We start from the raw sequence: 26,465 nt of genomic DNA, 5'->3' as shown, positions 1-26,465 counted from the left end.
GCAACTATGGGAATGTCAGGAACTTGGGAGGAGAAAATGAGACTGAGAACAGAGTATAGAAAGGTGAGAGATGACAGCTATAATGCCTTTGTCTTTTCAGCTAGAGTAAAAGGATTAAAATCATTTTTAATAAAAGAGGGTCGTGTATTCTCATATGTTTGCGCTCTTAAAAGTAAAAGCATGACAAATTTTTAAAAGGTAAAGCACAAAAGACTTAAACATTAGACATAATAGGAGAGAGCATAGGCAAACAGTCTCTGACATAAACTGTACCAATGTTTTCTTAGGTCAGTCACCCAAAGCAATAGAAATAAAAGCAAAAATAAACAAAGGAGACCTAATCAGACTTATAAGATTTTTCACAGCAAAGGAAAACAAAATGAAAAGACAGCCTACTGAAATGGAAGAAAACTTATGCAAATGATGCGACTGACAAGGGTTTAATTTCCAAAATACACAAACAGCTCAAACAACAGCAAAAAACAGAAAACCGAATTGAAAATGGGGGGAAGAACTAAATAGAGATTCCTCCAGAGAATACATACAGATGACCAACAGCCATATGAAAAGATGCCCAACATTGCTAATTATTAAAGAAATGCAAATCAAAACTACAATGAGGTACCACCTGACACCACTCAGAATGGCCATGAGTAAAAAGTCTATAGATAACAAATGGTAGAGAGGGTGTGGAGAAAAGAGAACCATCCTACACTATTGGTGGGAATATAAGCTGCTGTAGCCACTATGGAAAACAATATGGAAATTCCTCAAAAAACTAAAAATAGAGTTACACGTGACCCAGCAGTCCCACTCCTGGGCATCTATTCAGACAAAACCACAATTGAAAAGATACATGTCCCCCTATATTCATAGCAACACTATTCACAATACCCAAGACATAGAAATGACCTAAATGTCCACTGACTGACAGAGGGATGGATAAAGAGATTTGGTACATGTTTATAGCGTACTACTCAGCCATAAAAAAAGAATAAAATAATGCCATTTGCAACAACATGGATGCAACTAGAGATTATCATACACAGAAAAGCAGGTCAGAAAGAGAAAGCCAAATATCATATGCTATCACTTCTATGTGGAATATGACAAAAATGAAGTTACCTACAAAACAGAAGCAGACTCACAGACACAGAGAGCACACTTGGGGTTGCCGAGCGGGGAGGGACAGACTGGGAATTTGGGGTTAGGAGATGCAAACTATTACATATAGAATTAACAACAAGGTCCTACTGTATAGCACAGGAACCATATTCAACACCTGGTGATAAACCATATGGAAAAGAATATAGAAAATAATGTATATATGTGTATAACTGAATCATGTTGCTCTACAGCAGAAATTAACAAAACTTTGCAAATCAACTCTACTTCAGTTTGAAAAGTAAAGCATATATTTGCACAAAGAGATAAAGAAATTTAAGAGATTATACTGCATATAAATTCCCTAAGATCACGCAACATGATAAAACACCCACCTCGTTAAGCAAAGACTTCAGAAATCCATTTTTTCTTCTTCTTTTTTTTTTCATAAATCCTTTCTCTATGTACTGTTCTTGTTTCATAGTTTTGAGGAGCTCTATGCATAACTATACATGTGACAAAACTCATGTGGTGCTCAGAAAATTCCCAAAGGCAAAAGATTTCTGTCCTTTGATCTCCCAGTGTCTTGTCAGTCGTGCCCCAATGATCAAGGGAACTCACTCCTGCCAAGTCCAGCTTCAAGGGTGAAGAAGTGGACTTGACTTCTTAATGAGAGGAGCCACAAAGTCATACTGCAAAAAGGAGTGTATACAGGGATGAGAAGAATGTCACACCAGTTTTACAAAGTAATACATTTTATGGACATAAAGAAAGGCGTGGAAAGATACTGTTAAATTTGGCAGAGGACTGGCAAAGGAGACAGTGGTCTATTCACTTGTATTTGCTTGACTACTACATCAAGCATTCATTACCCTCATAAGTTATTTTTTTAAGTAGAAAATGTAATAAATATAAAAACCATGATGACTACATTCCTATCACCAAAAGTTTTATTTTATGGAAATCTTAATTCACGAGCAATCCAAAGAAGAGAAAATAAAGAAAACACCCAATAGAGTAATCTTGTAAATATTATAGCAGTACTGATGGAGACTGGATCAAGAAATGACTTGACCAAATGATCCACAACATTGTTTTGCAGTTTCACAGCTCACATATTGTTTTTCACTGGACACATCTAGGCTTCTAACAGAGTTTTACTTGCAAATGTCAAAGGCATCCTTCAGGAAATTTACATGCTCAGCCCGCTGCCTTTGCTTATAAAAATCTACTGCCTTTTCAGTTAGCACTGGCAGATGAAAGGACATTCTCTGATCTTTTTGCCAAGAACTAGTCATAAAACCTCTAATAGGCTCTAATTTAGTAATATGAAATGTACAGCCACAAGTATTTTTATGACTCAGAATTTGCCCAAGTGTCCTTTCTAGTTTTGCTGTTATTGAGCCTGAGAGAACTAAATAAAATAGTCTATAAAGATTTCTCAAGTCTCACTCTCTTTCTCTCTGCCTCTGTCTCTCACACTTTTCAAGTTAAGTATCCTTACATCCTGAATATTCATTGGAAGGATTGTGGCTGAAGCTGAAGCTTTAATACTTTAGTCACCTGATGTGAAGAGCCAGTTCATTGGAAAAGACTTTGATGCTGGGAAAGACTGAAGGCAAAAGGAAAAGGGAGAGACAAAGGATAAGACGGTTAGATAGCATCACTGACTCAGTGGACATGAATTTGCACAAACCCCAGGAGATAATGGAAGACAGAGGAGTCTGGCATGCTGTAGTCTATAGGGTGCCAAAGAGTCAGACATAACTTAGCAATTGAGCAACAACATCTCTACACCTCTGTCTCCACCAACGGAATCTGGAATATAAATAATACGATAGTATTTGACACACCCATATCTGTTCAGTTTTTGACACACCCATATCTGTTCTGCAGCTTGTGCAGACCCTATTTTGTTCACCTGAGTGCTTTATTGTGGTTGACCTTATTATTCTCCTTCAGGAAACAATCCACAGACCACAGCATCAAAATCTTTTATATAAAGCATGTAAGACAGTTTCCTCTGCATCACCCATTCAGGCCTGATTGGACCACTGCAGGAAATTGTGGTGAAATTGTGATCAAGGAACATCTCTCCATACATGGATGTCCTCTTTGCCCAACAAGCAAGTAATCACATGATACAGGGACATCCAGAAGCCTAACACATCAGATAAGGGAATTAAGACTCCCATCATCACCTCCAAGGTCTTTATGTCTACATTTCACTAGTCATTTTGGAAATCATAAATACATGAAAGTCACTTGACCTTGTATCAGCATCTGGTAAAATGAGTGACTGCCCTGTATAGACTTTATGACTAAAATTTCTCCAAAAGACTTGCACTAAAACAAATTGGTTAAAATCACAAATTAGTTGAAAACAAAAACCTTTCCAGTCACTGTCTTAAAAAATATGTGACTTCTGCATATCATGAGACTGTTTTTCAATTTTTGAGGCTACAATTAATTTGAAGTCATTTCTTCAGAAAGTATTTGGTTAGAGAATCATTTTTCTTATACTTGTTTATGAATAATAGTTTATATTTTAGTATTTTTGTTTATTTTTCAAATCTCATAAAATTATCTTAAATTAATTGGTTAATATTTTCAGAAATTATAAAATAATATTTCTCTGTCTAAATAAAGTACCCAAAATAAATTGGTAAATATTTAAAGTGTCTAACCACTTGCTTGCATACAATTAATATTTAAGCAACCTACAATAATTTAAAAATTTTAAAAACACATTTAAAAGCTATTTTGTCCACTTTCAGTGATATTTAACTACATTTTCCTGACTTTTTATAACATAAGGAACTGTGACAATTCTCTATAAAGAAAATTAAACTTCCAAAATGAACAAATGAATGCTTTTCTTTTCTTTTTGTCAAGTATTTTTAGAAAGAGCACTATGGTTTAGAATGTTGTTTTAAGAGTGGAATAAGAAATAAAGATACTGGAAATACTTTATAGATAATTTCTATTGATTTACATGCATGCATGGTCAGTTATGTCCAACTCTTTGTGGCCCTACGAACTACAGCGTGCTAGGTCCATGGAATTTTCCAGGCAAGAATATTGGAGTGCATTGCCATTTCCTCATCCAGTAGATCTTCCTGACCCAGGGATTGAACTGGATTTTCCTGCATTAGCAAGCAGATTCTGAGCCACCTGGGAAGCCCATTTTATTGATTTAATTTTCTAATAATTATAGACATTATTGTACTATTCACCCTAAATACTCAATACATGATGAGTGCTATCCCCATTTGTGAACAAATGATTTTTATAATGAAGTGGTAAGCATCACTGAATGAAAAGTTACCATGATTAGAAATATCAATTTTTGACCAATATCCTAATTTTAAATGCTGGGCTGGATGAGTTACAAGCTAGAATCAAGATTGCTGGGAGAAATATGAACAACCTCAGATGTGCAGATACCACTCTAATGGCAGAAAGTGAAGAGGAACTACATAGCCTCTTGATGAGGGTGAAGGAGGAAAGTGTAAAAGCTGGCTTAAAACTCAATATTAAAAAAACTAAGATCATGGCATCTGGTTCCATCATTTCATGGCAAATAGAGAGGTTAAAAGTAGAAGCAGTGATGGGTTTTCTCTTCTTGGACTCTAGAATCACTGTGGATGGTGACTGCAGCCATGAAATTAGAAGACTCTTGCTTCTTGGAAGAAAGGCTATGGCAAACCTAGATAGTGTATTAAAAAGCAAAGACATCACTTTGCCAACAAAGGTCTGTCTAGTAAAAGCTATGGTCTTTCCAGTAGTCATGTATGGATGTGAGAGTTGAACCATAAAAAAGGCTGAGTGTCAAAGAATTGATGCTTTTGAATTGTGGTGCTGGAGAAGACTCTTGAGAGTCACTTGGACAGCAAGGAGATTAAACTAGTCAATCCTAAGGGAAATCAAACTGAATATTCATTGGAAGGACTGATGCTAAAGCTGAATCTCTAATACTTTGGTCACCTGATGTGAACAGCTGACTCTTTAAAAGATTGAAGGCAAAAGAAGAGGGTGACAGAGGATGAGATGGTTGGATGGCATCACCGATTCAATGGACATGAACTTGAATGAACTTCAGGAGATGGTGAGGGGCAGGGAGGCCAGACGTGCTGCAGTCTATGGAGTTGCAAAGAGTCGGACACAACTTAGCAACTGAACCACCACCACACGTTGATTTTAACAACTGTTCTCAACCAATTGATTTTCAGAAAAATCACCTACCTTCAATTTGCCCATATTTATACCTCCATTTAAAATTTTAAACACAGGTCATATTACACAAACCTCAATGTGTTAGGAAACTATTTCTCACATTATTTGTGTAGTCTAGGTATTTACTGCATGAAAAAGACTTCATTGTCATCTAGACACAGGCCATATTAGCAATAATCTTTATGGATAGAGGAGCCTGGTGGGCTACAGTCCATGGGGTCACAAAGAGTCAGACATAACTGAGCAGCTACACTTTTTTTCCCCTCAAAAGTCTAGTCATGATAACCCCTGAAACTTGAAGGTCTTTGTTTCCCTGGAATGTTAAAAGGCCATTTTAGGCACCAGTTGGTTTCATTCTCCTAGGGCTCTAGACTTTTAAAAGATATTTTTGTGGGTGTCTGCTAAAGATACTCCTCTTCCTTGCGCACAACAGACTCTCCTGGATTCTGCCTTGTAGCACAAAAAAGGATTATTTATTAGATGGATATGTGAAACTGGAGACACAGCCTTGCCCTGCTCAAGGCAGCACTCTGCTCAGTACAAGGGTAGGAATAGGCTGTAGAGTTCTCTGCTTTTGTGGGCAAATCTCATGCACTATCAGGGAAAAGTCTCCTCCTGGCCCAGACCCATCTCCACAGTTTCAGAAAACTCACTGTCATCTAGATAAGCAGGCAACTTCTCTGGGCTGCCTTCATCACCAGCACCACCACAGTAATTCTGAAAATGACAGTTATTGGTGTCTGTATATTGGGAATACCCTTGTTCCCAGAATCACAGTGCATGTTAGCACTAGTGGCTTCCACCTCCTCATTCTACCATCAAAAAGCCAAAGAGAGCAAAAGCCTTGGGAAAGAAAGGTCAACCCAGATGCTGGGCCATTCAGGATTTCCCAGTAGACATTATAATGAGACTTCTGAGATTATGTTGTTTAGGTCTGGAATGTTAAGAAATGATGAGAGGATAGGATAACAGGTAACAGAGCTAGCTTGGCTGTCAGTAAACTGCCAGTTCTAACCCGAAACATGTTCTTTTTCTTCCCTTGGACTAGGGGAAATCTATGCTTTTATTCCCATTTCTCCCTGATCTTCTAGGACCCAGTTCTACCATTTAAGATCCCATCCCATCTTGGTGTGGAATCCCCCCAAAGCATTCAAATAGTCATTAGCGGTAGTTTATTTGAAAGGTTGAAAGGGGAATGAAGAAGTGAGTCAGGGCAGCCATTAAAAAGAATGAAACAATGCCATCTGCAGCAACAAGGATGAACTTAGAGAATGTCATACTGAGTAAAGTCAGAAGAGGTGAAATATCTTAAGACATCCCTTATATGTGGGATCTAAAAGGAAATGATGCAAATGAACTTACAAAACAGAAACAGACTCTTAGACTTTGAGAATGGGCTTATGGTTGCCAGGGGTGGGGGGAAGGTTGGGGTGAAGGGACAGTTAGGGAGTTTGGGATGGACATGTGCACACGGCTATATTTAAAACAGATAACCCACGAGGACCTACTGTATAGCACACTGAACTCTGCTCAGTGTTATGTGACAGCCTGGATGGGAGAGGAGTTTGGGAGACAATGGATACATACATGTGTACGCCTGAGTTCCTTCACTGTTCACCTGAAACTATCACATTGTTTGTTAATCAGCTCTGTCCCAATACAAATAAAAAGTTAAAAAAAAGAAGTGAGTCAGGGAAGGGAAGGAAGCCAGTGAAGGGTGTGCTATCCCAGAGAGCACTGAAGTCAGTTCTGTGGGGAAACCCTGGGAAATGATATGGAACCTGTACCTCAGAGGAATCTTATCTGTGTGTCAAGGAAGAAGCTGATGAATTCCTTCAGCCAGATTCCTTCAGCCGTTGCTTTAGGGCTTCTCTGGTGGGGGCTGGGGTGGGGTCTGCAGGTGGGGAGGAGGGTTATGGGCATTCTGGCACTTCTGATCTGTCATGAGCTTGGGCGTAGCATGCTTCCAAGGCAACCTCCAGGCCAGGAGGTACAGATCCTAGATAGGAGCACACTGCAGGTGGGCATGGAGCTGGTCAGTGTCTGCCTTTCCCCACCTTTCTAACTGATAGAGAGAGAAAAAGAAGAGGGGGGAGGGAAAGAAAAGTTTAACAAAACAAAACAAGAAAAAAAAAAGAAGAAAGAAAAATAGAAAGAAGTGGAGGGTGGGGATTTTATTTATTTGGCAACTACTGTTACTTTGTGTGGGCTTTTCTGGCTGGTAAAGAATCCACCTGCCAATGCAGGAAACTCGTGTTTGATCCCTGGGCTGAAAGGTCCCCTGGAGAAGGAAATGGCAACCTTTCCCACCTGGGAAATCACATGGACTGACAAGCTTTGTGGGCTACAGTCCATGGGGTTGCAAAGAGTCAGACACGACTTAGCAACAATTTTATGTAAGGCACCTCATTGACTTCTAAAAGCAACCCCATGACAAGGCATTTTATTATCCCCATTTTACAGATGAACCTACTGAATTTAAAGCAGTTAAGTAAAATCCTCCCAAATCACACAACTGGCAGGTTAAGGATGTGGAATTCAAAGTCAGGTCTTCCTTCCCTACTCAAAACCATTTAGTAGTTTACTGTTACTTACATATAAAGTTTCTCCTTGATCTACTCCTGTAAGTTAGTGGAATATGAAAACTTCTGGCCTGTAACACAGAACAGACGTCTGACCCTGGCTCTGCCAGTCATAGTACCACTGGGATGATGCTCCAGTCATTCTCTCTGGGTTTCACTTTCTTTGTCAGTAAATGAATGAACTAGACTAATTGATGGAAAGGAAATTAACCCTGAATATTCACTGGAAGAACTGATGCTGAAGCTGAAACTCCAATACTTTGGCCACCTGATGCAAAGAGCTGACTCAATGAAAAGACCCTAATGCTGGGAAAGATTGAGGGCAGGAGGAGAAGGGGGCAACAGAGAAAGAGATGGTTGGGATGGCATCACCAACTTAATGGACATGGGTTTGAGCCAACTCTGGGAGAGAGTGAAGGACAGGGAAGCCTGGCATGCTGCAGCCCATGGGGTTGTGAAGAGTCAGACACGACTTAGGGACTGAGCAACAACAAAGGCACCGCCAGTCCTAACAGTTTAGGATTCTTTCCACTTTAACCTTTGGTTAATCTCCTATAACCAACTATATTCCAAACTACACTGAAAAACCCTTAATTCCCTATAATACCTCATACTTTCCCAGGCTGTACCTGCCTAATCCTTCATGCCTAAATCCTCCACATCTTCCAAATGCTTTCTTTTCCAGAATGGCATATTTTATCCTTTGAATTAGAAACAATATCTCATTTATCTGGAGACTCCAAGTGTTTTCTTCATATCTTCCTTAAAATTTCCAATTGTATACCTTGTCCTGTCCTATATATGAAGTCTGTGAAGTTACTGCATGTAATTATGAAGCACCATGTACAGCATAGATTCTGGAGCCATATTGCCTGGCCTGTAGTCTTGACCCCCCCACTTTCTAGCTATGCAACATTGGGCAAAGTATTTCTGTGCCTCAGTTTCCTCCTCTGCTATATGGAAGAATAGTGCAGACTGTGAAGTTTAAATGAGTTAGTAGTAATGTATTTAAAATGCTTAGGGTAACTCCTGGCACATAATAACCCCTATGGGTGCATTTGCTATTTTATTAAAAATTATTGATTTTTTTCCTTCTTAGTTTTTAGTACTTTAAGTATGCAGGTTATCTTTCTTGTGATCTTTTAAACTTTCTGAATGCAGAAATGTTTTCTTTTTCTTTGTATCTTTTTGACATAGGGTCTTATATATAGCAAAGACCCAGTAAATAATTGATGAATGTATCTATGTGTATGTGCCATGTATTATTATTATGTTCATATCTGTATTTATCTTTCTTTGTTGCAACTCTTGTTGCAATAAAATTGTTATTGTTGCAATAAAATATTGTTCTAGTTGCAATAGACATTGTTTTCCTTCTGCATAAGTTCTATAGCAGGAACTGTCTTATCACTTGCTTCTTTGTATTATAACAATATGCTCATATTAAAGTCCTTGAAGTTTTTTCACTTTGTGGGGTTCACCATTTCCCACCAAAATGTAGAGCACATATTAGCTGCTTAGCTGTGTAATTTGTGGAATGAATAAACAAAGAAATTTTGGACAAATAATACATGCTTCATAAATCTAAACACTGGCACTTCTCTCTCTAACCCACTACCAAGTATAAGACACTAAAATTTAAACCACATTCAACTGTATTCTCTACCCCAAACTATAGTGAAGAATAGACTTTCTTAGGTGTTAATTCAAAACAGAACTAAATCTCTATTATTCTTTTCTGCAAAACTTTCAAATGTCTACTTGACAGAATGTGTTACTCTGTGGGTAGAAACTTGGAAGGTCTGAGCCACTAGACAGACCCTGAGTGATTTCTTCAAAACAGTCTAGAATAACAATTGATGAGTCTTCAAATCAACATGAATTAGTTTCTTTACAGATAAAATAAACTAACTTTTCTAGGTATTAGTGATACTTTCCCATCACTGAGGGATAGTTTTCAAATTTCCCTTTATTGTTTTTAGCCAATTTGATTAATTGTATCTGCAATGCTGACTAAACAGAATGTCTTGGTCAGAATGAAGGAAATGAAATGAGTTTGAGAGTCAACAAGTTTAGTTAATGTCTCATTTTCATTTAAACCCATGACGTTAAAGACATTGACAGGGCAATGTATCAGTTATCATGGGCAAAATAATCATGATACTATTTTTTTCGTAATATTATTAATAAATATAATTTTCTTGAAGATAAACTATCTTATTGATCTCTAAGTCCCCTAATCCCTAGCACAGATGTAATAGATGTTATTATCTACTCAAATCCTTTCTCCTCTTCTCCCTTGCCCATAGAAACCCAATTATATTCAGGTACTAGAATACAACCTGCTTTCAGAGATGTTAATCCTCTCCAGCAGCTGGGAAAGAGGGGTAAATCTTCATTAATCTTTGTAAACCTGTGGTGGTAATCGGAACCCTTTTATCAGTGATGTATTAATAATGGGTGTGTGCCAAAATTCTGGTTTATAAGAGCTGAGGGGAAGCTTTTTAACTTAGGGAGAGCTGTTTTTGTCCTTAAAAAGGAATGAAAGACAGATTCAATTTCTTTTCAGCCTGTGGCTCCCGCAACCTGCGTGTGAAACTTAGAACTATAATTGCCATCTTATGCCTTGAAAAGAATCAACCTAAGACAACAAGGAAAACTCTGAGGACTGAAGAACTAAAAGACTGCATAAATCTGCTTCCTGATGATACCTCTGGGTCATTAACTCAACCAACCATGAAATTTTCTCCCTCTAGATTTCTTGTAAGAAAGAAATTTTTGAGCTGATTTTTCTGTTATTTGACCCAAAGCATCCTAACTGATAGAGTTGGGATATTTATATGATTTACTACCTAAAGGATTTATTATTCTTAATATTAGCATTGATTATACCTAATAATAATAAAATAATCATTCACAACCCTTATTTTATTCTGTAAAAAAACAGTATACCACGCACTTGTATAGAGGGTGACAGAGGATGAGATGGTTGGATGGCATCACCAGCTCAATGGACATGAACTTGAGCAAACACCAGGAGATAGGGGAGGACAGGGAAGCCTGATGTGTTGCAGTCCATGGAGTCACAATGAGTCCGACATGGCTTAGCGACTGAACAACAAGGCACTTGTATAAATCATTTTATCTAATACCAATATTTGATTGAAATAGTTGTTATTGCTCTCATTTTACATGTTAGAAAAGCAAAAGCAAAAAATATAGGAGGCTTAAAAAGGTTAAATAACTTGATATAATGTTCACAGCAAGTGAAAGCATATTCCAGGAAATATCTCACAGGAACTAGTGGCATAAACATAACCTCTGATCAAATACTGAATGAACAATAATCTATGAAGACCCAGAAGCAACTCCTAGGAAAATCATTCCCACCCTTGAATGTCTGGAAGACTGCACACATGCAAAAGGCCATGTCCTTTTAAGAGTAATTGGAGAGAAAAAAATCCAAGGTACTAGTTTCTGGTTGAATGTGGCGGCAAAAATGTAAACTTGAATCTTTATAGCAGCCTCCATACCTACACACATTCAATGGTAAAAAGAAAAAATCTAACTGGCCAAGTAGACTGAAGCACAATTTTTGACAAATAAGTGGTTTATGTTGAAGTAGGAGCAATCCTTAGGTATCTAAGCTAAAAGATTTTTTTAAAAATTAAGCAGGGATATGAGAGCTTTTTGACCACTGGGAAGGGAAGTAAACTGCAAAGACTTAATTCAGCTAAGTTGTTAAACAAATGACCAAACAAGCAATAACAAGGTCAAGGCTCTGCGGATGGGGTAGAGTACAGTATTCAGAGTTGCTATATTATATTATTTCAAATGCCTAGCTTTCAATTAAAAATTATAAGACATGGAAAGACACAGGGAACTGCAATCCATACACAGGAATAAAAGCAGGCAATAGAAATTGGCTTGAAGAGGCCCAGGTGGTAGACTCAGCAGATGATCACTTCAAAGCAGTCATCATAAATATCTTCAAAATTAAAAGAAACCACACCTAAGGAGTTGAAGAATGATAACAGTGTCTCATCAAATACAGAAAAAAAAAAAAAAACCACACACACACAATAGAAACTATAAAAGAGATCGAATGAAAGTTCTGGAGTTAAAAAGTTTGATAAAATTAAAAACTCATTAGAAGGGATCAACAGTAAATATGAGCTGACCAAAGGAAGAGCTATCAAACTGAGAAGTAGATCAATAGAAATTATACATCCTGAATAACAAAGGTAAAGAAAAAAGAAAAAGTGAGGTCTCAGACAGATTTGGGACACCATTAAGGAAATTAACCATATGTATAATGAGAATATCAGAAAAGAAGAAAAAGGACAAAAAAAATGCTCAAAAAATAATGCCTCCCCCCACCATTTTTTTAATTTCTCAAATTTGAAAAAAAACAAAACGAAATATTCTACACATCCAAGAAGCACTATCAACTCCAAGTATCCTCAGTTCAGTTCAGTTCAGTTCTGTTCAGTCGCTCAGTCATGTCCAACTCTTTGCGATCCCATGAATCGCAGCACGCCAGGCCTCCCTGTCCATCACCAACTCCCAGAGTTCACTCAAACTCACGTCTATCGAGTTGGTGATGCCATCCAGCCATCTCATCCTCTGTCGTCCCCTTTTCCTCCTGCCCCCAATCCCTCCCAGCATCAGAGTCTTTTCCAATGAGTCAACTCTTCACGTGAGGTGGCCAAAGTACTGGAGTTTCAGCTTTAGCATCATTCCTTCCAAAGAACACCCAGGGCTGATCTCCTGTGGAATAGACTGGTTGGATCTCCTTGCAGCCCAAGGGACTCTCAAGAGTCTTCTCCAACACCACAGTTCAAAACCATCAATTCTTTGGCGTTTAGATTTCTTCACAGTCCAACTCTCACATCCATACATGACCACTGGAAAAACCATAGCCTTGACTAGATGGACTTTTGTTGGCAAAGTAATGTCTCTGCTTTTAAATATGCTATCTAGGTTGGTCATATTTACATTCAATTGCATCACAATAGCATGTTAAAATCTAGAGATAAAGAGAAAGACTGGTAAGCAGTAAGAATAAAACAACTTCTTATGCAGACAGTAAAGAATCTGCCTATAATGTGGGAGACTTGGGTTCAATCCTTGGGTTGAGAAGATCCCCTGGAGAAGGGAATGGCTACCCACTCCAGTATTCTGGCCTGGAGAATTCCATGGACTGTTTAGTCCATAGAGTTGCAAAGAGTTGGACATGACTGAGTGACTTTCACTTCACTTATTACCCAGAAGAGAACTATAACATAGCATTGCTGACATCTCATCAGAAACAATAGAGGACAGATAGGCAGTAGGAAAGTGAAAGTGTTCAGTCATGTCCTTTGCGACCCCAGTGAGTAGCCTGCCATGCTCCTCTGTCCATAGGATTTCCCAGGCAAGAATATTAGAGTGGGTTGCCATTTCTTTCCCCAGGGATCTTCCCAACCCAGGAACTGAATCCAGATATTCTCAATTATAGGCAAATTCTTTATCATCTGAGCCACCAGGAAGGCCCAGGTAGTAGGAGAACATACAAAATTCTGAAAGCAAAAAATTCCTCAACTAAGAATTTCACATCATCAAGTAAAACTATCTTTCAAAAATAAAGGCGAAAACAAATAAATTCCTAGATTAAAGGAAAAAGTAAGATAATTTCAGCAATTTGCCAGCAAAACTGGTGAGAAATATTATAAAGAAGTTCACAGGTCATACAGATGGCCAAAAAGCACATGAAAAGATGTTCAACATAGTTTTTCTAATTATTAGAAAACGCAGACTAAAACTACAGTGATGTCTCATCTCACACTGGTCAGAAAGACCATCATTAAAAAATCTGCAAATAATAAATGCTGGAGAGGGTGTAGACAAAAGGGAATCCTTCCACACTGTTGAGGGAATATAAATTGGTGCAGTCACTATGAAGAACAGTATGGAGGTTCCTTAAAAAACTAAAAATAGAGCTACAATATAATCCTACAATTCCACTCCCAGGCATATATCCAGAGAAAACTCTAACTTGAAAAGATACATGCACCAGCAATGTTCATTGCAGCTACTGAAAACAGCAAGACATGGAAGCAACCCAAGTGCCCACTGACACAAGAACGGATAAAGAAGATGTAGTATATACATACAATAAGATATTACTCAGCCATTAAAAAGAATGAAATAATGCCATCTGCAGCAACATGGATGAACCTAGAAATGATCATGCTAAGTGAAATAAGTCAGACGGAGAAAGATAAATCTCATCTAATATCACTTATTTGTGGAATCTAAAAAATAATGACACAAATTAACTTATATACAAAACAGAAACAGATCCACAGACATAGAATACAAACGTACAGTTGCCAGAGGGGATAGCAAGAGAGGGGAGAGGATAAGTTAGGAATTTGGGATTAGCCTATACATACTACTATATATAAAATAAACAACAAGGACCTACTAAATAGCACAGGAAACTATGCTCAGTATCTTGTAATAACCTATAATGGAAAGGGATATGAAAAAGCGCACGCACACACACACACACACACACACGAGTCACTTTGTTACACTTGAAACTAACACACATTGTAAATTAACTCTATTTAATTAAAAAATGAAGGAAAATAAAAATCGAAAGAAAAAAACCAACTATGTACTGCTACTAAGTCGCCCAACTCTGTGTGACCCCATGACAGCAGCCCACAAGGCTCCGCCATACCTGGGATTCTCCAGGCAAGAACACTGGAGTGGGTTGCCATTTCCTTCTCCAATGCATGAAAGTGAACTCTCTCAGTTATGTCCGACTCTTAGTGACCCCATGGGCTGAAGCCCATGAGGCTCCTCTGTCCATGGGATTTTCCAGGCAAGAGTACTGGAGTGGGGTACCATTGCCTTCTCTGATATACTATGTACAGGAAATACAATTTAGATCAAAGATAAAAGTAGGTTGACAGTAAAAGGGTGGAAAGGTATCTAAAAAATGAACTTGAACAGTTTTACTAATTTCAGACTAAATAAATTTTAAAACAAAAAAATGTTACTAAAGATAATAAAGAAACTACAATGATGAAAAGGTCATTCCATCAGTAATATGTAACAACTATAAACATACATTGGAGAAAGAAATGGCAACCCACTCCAGTTTCCTTGCCTGGAGAATTCCATGCACAGAGGTGCCTGGAGGGCTACAGTTCATAGAGTTGGACATGACTTAGTGACTAAACAATAAACATACATTCTCCTAACAACTGAGGTCAGAAATACATGAAACATATCTGAAAGAATTGATGGGAGAAACAGATAATTCAATAATAGGTGAAGAGTTCAAGACTCAGTTTAAATAACGGATATCACTAGGCAGAAGATCAATAGCAGAATAAGACTTGAACAAGACTATAAAACAAATAGCACTAACAGACATCTGTAAAACACTCCACCCAATGATAGCAGAAGACACATTCTTCTCCAGTACATATGGAACATTCTCCAGTATAGACCATAAAACAGATATCAATAAATTTAAGAGGACTGAAATTATACAAAGTATATTCTCAGACAAAAATTAAATTAAATTAGAAATTGATAACAAAGGGAAGTTGGGCAATTCACAAATATGTAAAAATAATTAAACCTCTTGAATAAATAAGTTAATACTAACAGATAAGATGAGAAAATATTTTCATGATTTAAACTGAAACATTGCATACCAAAACTTATGGAAGGCAGTTAAAGAAGGGCTCAGTGGGAAAATTAGAGCTGTAAATGTCTATTTTGAACACATAATAAAGATCTCAAAACTTTCGTGCTATACCTACTTTGAATACACCTACAATCTTTAATTTACTAGTAAGATTGAATTAGTAATTTTAAAACTTCTCATAAGGAAAACCCCAGGAGTTTGTAGTTTCATCAATAAATTTTACCATGTGAAAAGAAGGATTAATACCAATTCTTCCAGAAAACATAATTGGAAGGAACACCTCCCAACTTACTACATGAGACAATTACCTGATCCTTGAACAGGAAAAAAAATCACCATAAAAACAAAAACAGCTCCTGCAGAAAAACTACAGGCCAGTATGCTCAGAAATACAGATGCAAAAAATCCTCAAAAGGTACAAGCAAACTTAATCCAACAATATTTTAAAAGGATCATGTTTCATAATCACATGAGAATTGTCTTTCTGGGATAATTAATAAATTCAAGGTTGGTTTAATGTAGAAAATCAATCAATGTAATATACGAGGCGTATCTATAGAGACGTAGACGTGCGCTTGCCTAGGCTCAGATCAGAGGATGGGGAGTGACTACTGAAAGGAAAAATATTTCCTTTGGGAAAGAGAAAAATACATTTAGACTGTGATGATCGCATAACTCTCTGATTCTACCAAAAGAATTGTACATTTTAAACGGGTAAATGTTTTGATATGTGAATTATATTTTTATATAGATGTCAAAAAATAAGAAAAGAAAACGTAAATCATTAAATTGATCTTAAGAGTATGTGTGTGCTCAGTTGTTCAGTTTTGTCTGACTCTGATGCCATGGACTATAGCCCACTAGGCTCCTCTGTCCATGGAATCTCCCAGGCAAGAATACTGAAGTGGGTTGCCATTTCCTACTCCAGGCAATCTTCTCAACGCAGGGATCAAGCCTGGGTCTCTTGCATCTTCTGTGTCAGCAGGTGGATTCTTTACTACTGCATCACCTGGGAAATCCTTGATCTTAAGTATTAGTTCATAAAAATCAATGCTAATTAGTTTCAAGCATATTTGTAAAATCTATTCTATACATTTATTTTCACTGCCACCTCTAAGGCCTAAAGTTAGTATCCAAAGACCTACAACTAAATAGTTTCTGCTAAGCTCTTCTGAATTTCACTTTAATTTACATAAATTCACCAAATATATGCTGAGCATGTATACTAGATATTCTGATAGGTACTGTAGTGGATAGACACATAAATGCTTAAAAATAATCATCAAAGCATCTATTCTGAAGTCAAATTATTTTAATTTAAAGTGCAAATTTCATTCAGGGTTAAAATGTTTTTAGAAGAGTATCTTGGAGTTTCAGATTAGATGATATTTTCATCTATAAGATGAACTTCATTTATTTATTTACATTTCTATATTGTAATTTACCTTTTTCTTAAATTATGTCAGTTACCATATGCTTTATATTAACTAGGGATGGTAAGAAAATGTGAGATTGTTAGTTATTCAGAAGTCCTGGGCAATTTTTTTATTCTGCTATCATTTTTATTTTAGGAATTATTCAGTTCTTGCTTGATCCTAGTCACTGAGGTATGTAGGAGTATGTTTATTTAATAGTTTCAAAATTATTTTTAGAGTGGAAATCATTCCTGCAACATAGCTAGTAAGTGATTTGGACCTCATTCTTCTAACTTCATTATTCTTTTAAACGCCTTCAGTACCAGAAAGCTGCCATTATATAGGAACCAGGCTCAGAGAAAGTCAGATGGAATTAAGTGTCTGAAGTTATTTCTGGGCCACTCAACCTAAGGAAGGAGAGTGGAAGAAGAGTTTACCATGGGGTAAAAATACCAATATCAAACTAAGGAAGAAAAGGACAAGTGGAGAGGCAGGGACCTATGCAACAAGAAATTTGGGCTGGAGCCAAGGGACCAGATTCTTATTTAGGGTCTGTCATTAAGTTCCTGTGTAATTTGAGTAAGCCATTCAAGCTCCCTAGGCCTCCATTGCCTCATCAATAAAATAAGACTATTGGTATAAATATCTCCAAGATATTTTCCAGCCCTTTCATTTTATGGCTCTTGGTTACCAACTGTCCAGACTGGCTGCCCTATTTTCTCCATGTGTTCAAGTAAACAGGTGAAACTCACTCAGCAGCTCAATTTTCTTGACGTGCTGTATGATCCTTAGACCATCTTAGATTTGCTACTTTAAATTTCATTATTTTAACACAGACTCATCAATTACTTTTTTAAAGTTGTCTTGCTTCTTTTTAACCAGCTCTTACTTTTAAAATGGCATTCTCTTTTATGTTTGAATGCTCTCTTCCTATGGTGCATGAGTACATTTTAAAATCTTTTCTCTCCAGGTTTCGGAGCAAAGGGAATATTACTTTACTCAGCCATAAAGAATAAAGAAACAACGTCATTTACAGCAACATAGATGGACCTAGAGATTATCACACTAAGCAAAGGAAGTCAAACAGAGGAAGACAATACCATATGACATCATTTATGTGGAATCTAAAATACAACATAAATGAACAGATTTATGAAACAGACTCACAACTCACTTGTGGTTGCCCCAAGACAATAGGCTTGTGGTTGCCAATATGGAGGGGTGTGGGAGGGGGAAGGACTGGGAGTTTGGCATTAGGAACTGCAAGCTATTATATATAGGATGAGCAACAAAGTTCTATTGCACAGAAGGGAACTAAATTGAATATTCTATGATAAATCATAATGGAAAAGAATATATATGTGTATAACTGAGTTGCTGTTGTACAGCAGAAATTAACACAACATTGTAAATCAACTATACTTCAATGAAATTAAAATCTTACTTCTCTGTCTTTGCATATTTGGAGTTTCATCAGTGATCACTTCAATTTTTATATTTTTCATAGACTACTTCAAAAGGTTAAACTTGGGTCAGTTTAAGAATGGTTCGTGGGCTGTTTATTGGATAAATTATCTACTTACACTGTCATGCAATGAAATGATTGTGTAGTTTTTGCACAGGACCTTAGTTTAGTCTGGAAAATTCTTATTTGATGACTCTCTTGGGGGAGTGGTTATTGTCTATTGGATACATTCAACAGAAATGTATCCAATGTGACTGACTTGGTAATGGTTCTTCCTGAAATACAGTAGGAAAAATTGGAAGGAATTTAGGATGGTGAACATTTTTTGCCAAAACAAATACATAGAGGACTGAGAGTCACTCCTGTTAACTTTAGAGACATGAGTACAAGATAAAGGAGGTGGAGTTAGGAAGAAGCCAACTAGGGAGAAAATGAAATGCAGGCGAATCTAATCAGGCCGCTAGACAGGGCACCATGCCGAGAACAAATACTCTGAAAGAAATGCTCCTGACCTATTCCCTGAAGAATCTTTAGTATCTGGGCTTTACTGAGCCATATGCTGGTTAATTAAACTTAAAGTTCAGGAAGGTGGAATAGCTTTTATTTTTGCATTAATGATGTCATATGTACACATTAATTTCCTGAAAAAAAAATGTGGTACAAAATAAAATCAAAATATCACTAGGGCATTAACATGATACTACCAGGAAGACACTGAGTACTTAACTCAAAGCCTGGAAACTGTGTCGAATGGTCTCAATGCCTATTTTCAAATCTTTTCCTTGATCTTCTTCAATGGAAGAGCATCATGCTCAGTATCACTGACACAATGGTCTTGGACTTAATCATATATATGTGTGTGTGTGTGTGTGTGTATCCCCTGGAGGAGGGCATGGCAACCCACTCCAGTATCTTGCCTGGAGAATCCCATGTACAGAGGAGCCTGGCAGGCTTTAGTAGGAAACGACTGAAGCGACTTAGCATGCACATAGCACACACACATGCACACATACACACTCTCACACATATATGTATATTAAACCTTTTCTAAGGAGATCAAGATTGCCAGGAGAAATATCAATAACCTCAGATATGCAGATGACACCACCCTTATGGCAGAAAGTGAAGAGGAACTAAAAAGCCTCTTGATGAAGGTGAAAGAGGAGAGTGAAAAAGTTGGCTTAAAGCTCAACATTCAGAAAACTAAGATCATGGCATCTGATCCCCTCACTTCATGGGAAATAGATGGGGAAACAGTGGAAACAGTGTTAGACTTTATTTTGTTGGGCTCCAAAATCACTGCAGATGGTGACTGCAGCCATGAAATTAAGATGCTTACTCCTTGGAAGGAAAGTTATGACCAACCTAGATAGCATATTCAAAAGTAGAGACATTACTTTGCCAACAAAGGTACGTCTAGTCAAGGCTATGGTTTTTCCACTGGTCATGTATGGATGTGAGAGCTGGACTGTGAAGAAGGCTGAGCACCGAAGAATTGATGCTTTTGAACTGTGGTGTTGGAGAAGACTCTTGAGAGTCCCTTGGATTGCAAGGAGATCCAACCAGTCCATTCTGAAGGAGATCAGCCCTGGGATTTCTTTGGAAGGAATGATGCTTTTCAATCCAAAGTACTGAAACTCCAGTACTTTGGCCACCTCATGCGAAGAGTTGACTCATTGGAAAAGACTCTGATGCTGGGAGGGATTGGGGGCAGGAGGAGAAGGGGACGACAGAGGATGAGATGGCTGGATGGCATCACTGACTCGATGGACATGAGTCTGAGTGAACTCCGGGAGTTGGTGATGGACAGGGAGGCCTGGCGTGCTGCGATGCAGGGGGTTGCAAAGAGTTGGACATGACTGAGTGACTGAACTGAACTGAAGGAGATCAAGACTGGTTTACAATCATTGAGGAGTGACTGACACACAAAAATAAATGGAAAGCAGACTAAGTGTGATCTTTCTGCTTAGCTAGAAAGGACTTTAAAAACATGTACGTATTAATGCATATATATGAAATCTAGAAAATGGTACTGATGAACTGATTTGCAGGGCAAGAATAGAGACACAGACAGAGAGAATGAGCTTGTGGACCCAGCAGTGGAAGGAGAGTGGGATGAACTAAAAGAGTAGAATTGAAATATATACATTCCTATGTGTAAAATAGCTAGCTAGCGGGAAGGTGCTGTATAGCACAGGCAGCTCAGCCAGGTGCTTTATGATGACCCAGAGGGGTGGGGTGAGGGGCGTGGGAGGGAGGCTGCAGAGGGAGGGGATATATGTATACTTACGGCTGACTAACGCTGTTGCGCAGCAGAAACCAACACAATATTGTAAAGCAATTATCCTCCAATTAAAATTTGGACTCTGTGGGAGAGGGAGAGGGTGGGGTGGTTTGGGAGAATGGCATTGAAATATGTATATTATCATATGTGAAACGAATCGCCAGTCCAGGTTCGATGCATGATACAGGGTGCTCGGGGCTGGTGCACTGGGATGAACCCAGAGGGATGGCATGTGGAGGGAGGTGGGAGGGGGGTTCAGGATGGAGAACACATGTACACCCATGGCAGATTCATGTCAGTGTGTGGCAAAACCAATACAATATTGTAAAGTAATTAGCCTCCAATTAATATAAATAAATTTATATTAAAAAAGAAAAATATGAAAATAAATAAAAATATGTAAAATTCTGAAATGGGTCAATTGTATATAATGGGAGCTTCTCTAGGATTCTTGGTTTCTATCTTATGGCCTCTTATTTTCCTGCCTGCTAGGGTCTATTTAATTATTTGAGTCATTCTGCCCTGTCTTCCCCCTCCTTGCTCTAAGACATTGAAGAAGATCAGATGACAGTTTGAAAAATCTGTGTGGGAGGAGGAAGGAATCTGACTTTGCTTTAGAAAGGCAGAAAATATTTTAACGTTAGCCCATTTTAAGTTAAAAACTCAGGGTGAAACTCCCTTCCCTTTAAAAAAAATTTTCACAACCACAGACAGCGTATGCCTCCACGGCCAGCTCATTAGGGCTTTCCTGGGAACAGTGTGAACCCCCACAGGAATATGTGTCCCTCTGAGAAGCTGCTCAGCATCTCTTCCCTTAGCACCTGGAGGCTTCCTACAAAGCTGAAAGGAAGCTAATGATTTTATGAGTGTAAGCCCACACCTCTGCTACCCTGGTTTTATTGATCTCCTCTGGGCTACACTGAAATCTCTTTTATTCCTGTACTTTTTACTTTGATTTTCTTAGTTTCACAGTAGAAGTAACCACTCCCACTAAAGTCAATTCACCCTCTATTGACAGAAAATTGGTCAGTGGTGAGACAACAAAACAGAACTGAAAGTCGAAACTGTGGACAGACTCACTTTTCTGGAGATGAGTCTGCCTATTTGGGGTGACAGTGTGTTGTCAGTATTCTGTAACTGGCAAAGTCTCTTTCCTTCCCGGTATTTTGTCCCTGGGGGAGTGAAGAGCAACTTGAAAACCTGTAAAGACAACATGTGCTGGTGGAAAGGGTCAAGTGAAAAAGGGTTCAGGCAGAGAGCTAGTGAAGGAGAGATCTGACTTGATCCTGTCTCAAGAGCATTCTTAACACCAGAGATTTTTAAGGGCTGGCTCTGATGCTGAGAAATTCCTGCTGAGAAAGTATGAGAAGGGAAGGTTCAAAGTGTCTTTCTTTACCAGTTAGTCAGAGAAGACATCTTCCCCAAAAGGTGGCCCATTCTCACCACCCACTCCTCTCCCATGACCTGACCCTGTCTCAGCAATCTCCTTCATACATTCGGACATCTGACCATGGAGTGGTCACTGTCCCTTAGGTCCTCAGAGAGCTTGGGTCCTCTAAATCTCTGTTGTCTCAGCCCAAATGCCACCCTGGGGTAGAGCCCTTCTTGACCACTCAGCTGAAGTTGCATCTCCCACCCTTGTCTGTGTCACTCTGTCCCATCACCCTGTTTTAGCATATTCATAGCACTTATCTTTTATGAAATGACCTTGTTCATTTTGTTTGTTCCCATGGATTTGTTTATTTGTCTCAATTTCCTGACCACAGTATAAGATCTAGAAAGGTAGGAACTGTATTTTTCTGATGCTCTGCTACATCCCCAGTGCCAGGGAAAGTACCTGGTACAAGATATTTGTGGAATAAATGAATTTGTGAGTGAATGAGAATCATCATAGGTAAGAAGATATTAACTATATTCAGAAGCAGGGAGTCTGTGCTCTCTGTTAGTTCTTTTATGTATCCTGCCCCCATGTTTCCATCAACACAGTAGGTAAAGATGCACATATCGAATCACACTTTTCAGGTCAGGGTGTGAAGTCAGGGTGACCAGGTGAAGACTTCACTATTTCACACATGCAGATACTTTTCTCTGAAACCAGTTTATCCAAGGAGGTAAGTACACAGACCCTGAAGTGCAATGCTGAGGTCACAGCCTGCCTACACAACTGGTTTAGTAGTGTGACCCCGGGCAAATTCACCTCCCTGTGCTTTATTTTCTTTGCTGTAAGTGAAAATAGATAACTTCCCTAACTGGGTTGTTGTAAAGATTAAATGAGTTAATATAAGTAATGTACTTAGAATAGCATCTGGCTTGTCATAGCACCATAAGTATTTCTTATTAATTCTATTATAATTCTCACTTCATGTACTTGCCTCTAAGCCTTAGGAATTTGCAACACTTCTTGCGCCACAGTTTATGACAGTATGGAGAAGGCTGTGGACCATTTGTCATAAAAATGCTCGTAAAAACATAAAGTACACACTATTACAAAGGAAGTAAGTATATTGAAATATTTATCAATATTTTAAAACCTGTGATATTGAAATATACCTACTTTTTAAATGCATTAAATAATAAGATACACTGACAGGAATTAAAGCCACCTTAATTTCAAAGTAGTGAAAAAACAAATAATATTTCAAGATATTGACAGCAACAATGAATTCGATTAGTGAGAAAATCACAACTATTGGTAAAACTACTGTGGTTTGTTGTTATTACTAGCAATTGAAAGCTAAATTTCAGAGGTGAGAGAAAATGAAGATGCTAATTTTTTTCCCATTGTAGTTCAGACACTCTGATCATATCCATAGTTCACGTAATCCAAGATGAGAACCCCTGCTACTGATACTGTTTGCAACTTCTTTAACAGCTATCCCAGGGCAGTTTGGCAAAATATACATAATTTTTATAAATGCATTTTTAGAAATAGACATATATCCAATAGAAATGCTTATGCAGATCCATATGCAAGAACACTTACTACAGTCTATCTGAAATGGTGAGAGACCAGAAACAACCCACATGTCTGTTGACAGGAATTTGTTAAAATAATTTCATTAATCTGTACACTACAGAATACAAGTTTTGTTTCTGTTGGTTTGTTAAGGAAGATGAAGCCTGAAAGTTGTCTCTGTGTATTGACAGAAAGGGCACTCATCACTGAAATCACAAAGTCACAAAACATATACAGTATTATCCATTCTTGTAAAAAAAAAAAAAAAAACCCAGGTAATTGCATAGATATACCAATTAACAGTGGTTATGGGGGTGGGTGGTTGATTATGGGAAACTTTCGCTTTCTACACATTTCGGTAATTAAACATTTCTGTTTTCCAATAAGCCTGTATCTTCAATTATCAAAACATGATGATGATTATTTTTGAAAAAAACAAACCCTGCTCTCCCAGATTTCCCGGCATCTAGAAGCTTATAATTTAGTAAATGGGTAAAGATCAAACATATTTATTATTATTTGCATGTCTGCAAGCAGGCAGCTCCATCTAACCCAAAGAGATAACCCCTTGGGGTTTTTCCCAGAATTCCTACATAAGAATGATGCTGTGGTTCTAAAGCCACGGCCTACAGGTTTTCTATTACTCAGACATGAACTAGCATTTAATCTCAAGAACTTTGAAATGTTTTGGGTCCACTGGGTCTTTTCTGCCAATGTTTCTGGTTTTGGGACCCCTCTGTCTACCCATTCTTAAGCTGCTCCTTGATGTAAACCAGATGCTTGTCCATTTCATGTTCCTTGTTCTATCTGCCACAAAACATTACTTTCACTGTCCGCAGCAAGTACCTAGTCCATTCTGGTGACTGGGTCTCACCCTTCTAGCTGTCCTCACCTGGCTGCACTGCATTCGAAGATCAGAGAAGAGAGCAAACGTCAGGTTAGGGAAGCTGTAGTGGGCACAGCAACTGTACAGCTCCATCAACATATACATATTTAAACATCACCCAGCAATGCCAAATCAATGGCAATGATTCGTTCTAAGAATCCATGCTTCTTTTAAAAGAGAAAGGGGAGGGGGCTTGCTGCTTCCTCTTCCTTTAATTTACAGATCTCATCATTTCTCAACTCATAGCAATCTAGCTCCTATCTCTACCATACTTCTAATGTCTCCAACAAGCTCCAAGCTTGTTGCTGCTCTTTCCTTCTTTGTTCTCGTGATATCTGATATTGCTGCTCACTGACACATCTGTGAAACTCTGTCTTCTTCATTTATAGGACACCATGCTTTTGATCTCCCTCCTTCTTCTTCATAGTTCCCTCTTTCCCACTCTTAAATACCAGGGCTACTCAGGGCTCTGTTAATGGCTACAGAACTATGGCCCATAAGTATCTTAAAACTCAACATGTCCAATCCTAACTTTAGCAGTTTTCTCCCCAAACCCTCTCTTCTTTATTCTCCAATATTTTTTCTTTTTTTTTAAATTTTATTTTATTTTTAAACTTTACAATATTGTATCGGTTTTGCCAAATATCGAAATGAATCTGCCACAGGTATACATGTGTTCCCCATCCTGAACCCTCCTCCCTCCTCCCTCCTCATACCATCCCTCTGGGTCATCCCAGTGCACCAGCCCCAAGCATCCAGTATCGTGCATCAAACCTGGACTGGCGACTCATGTCATACATGATATTATACATGTTTCAATGCCATTCTCCCAAATCTCCCCACCCTCTCCCTCTCCTACAGAGTCCAAAAGACTGTTCTATACATCAGTGTCTCTTTTGCTGTCTTGTATCATTACCATCTTTCTAAATTCCATATATATGTGTTAGTATACTGTATTGGTATTTTTCTTTCTGGCTTACTTCACTCTGTGTAATAGGCTCCAGTTTCATCCACCTCATTAGAACTGATTCAAATGTATTCTTTTTAATGGCTGAGTAATACTCCATTGTGTATATGTACCACTGCTTTCTTATCCATTCATCTGCTGATGGACATCTAGGTTGCTTCCATGTCCTGGCTATTATAAACAGTGCTACAATGAACATTGGGGTACACGTGTCTCTTTCCCTTCTGGTTTCCTCAGTGTGTATGCCCAGCAGTGGGATTGCTGGGTCATAAGGCAGTTCTATTTCCAGTTTTTTAAGGACTCTCCACACTGTTCTCCATAGTGGCTGTACTAGTTTGCATTCCCACCAACAGTGTAAGAGGGTTCCTTTTTCTCCACACCCTCTCCAGCATTTATTATTTGTAGACTTTTGGATCACAGCCATTCTGACTGGCGTGAAATGGTACCTCATAGTGGTTTTGATTTGCATTTCTCTGATAATGAGTGATGTTGGGCATCTTTTCATGTGTTTGTTAGCCATCTGTATGTCTTCTTTGGAGAAATGTCTATTTAGTTCTTTGGCCCATTTTTTGATTGGGTCATCTATTTTTCTGGAATTGAGCTGCAGGAGTTGCTTGTATATTTTTGAGATTAGTTGTTTGTCAGTTGCTTCATTTGCTATTATTTTCTCCCATTCTGAAGGCTGCCTTTTCACCTTGCTAATAGTTTCCTTTGATGTGCAGAAGCTTTTAAGTTTAATTAGGTCCCATTTGTTTATTTTTGCTTTTATTTCCAATATTCTGGGAGGTGGGTCATAGAGGATCCTGCTGTGATGTATGTCAGAGAGTGTTTTGCCTATGTTCTCCTCTAGGAGTTTTAT

Source organism: Bison bison, unplaced genomic scaffold (assembly GCF_000754665.1).
Source record: "Bison bison bison isolate TAMUID 2011002044 unplaced genomic scaffold, Bison_UMD1.0 scf7180017864289, whole genome shotgun sequence".
NCBI lineage: Eukaryota > Metazoa > Chordata > Mammalia > Artiodactyla > Bovidae > Bison > Bison bison.
Note: the sequence above shows the minus strand (reverse complement) of the source record.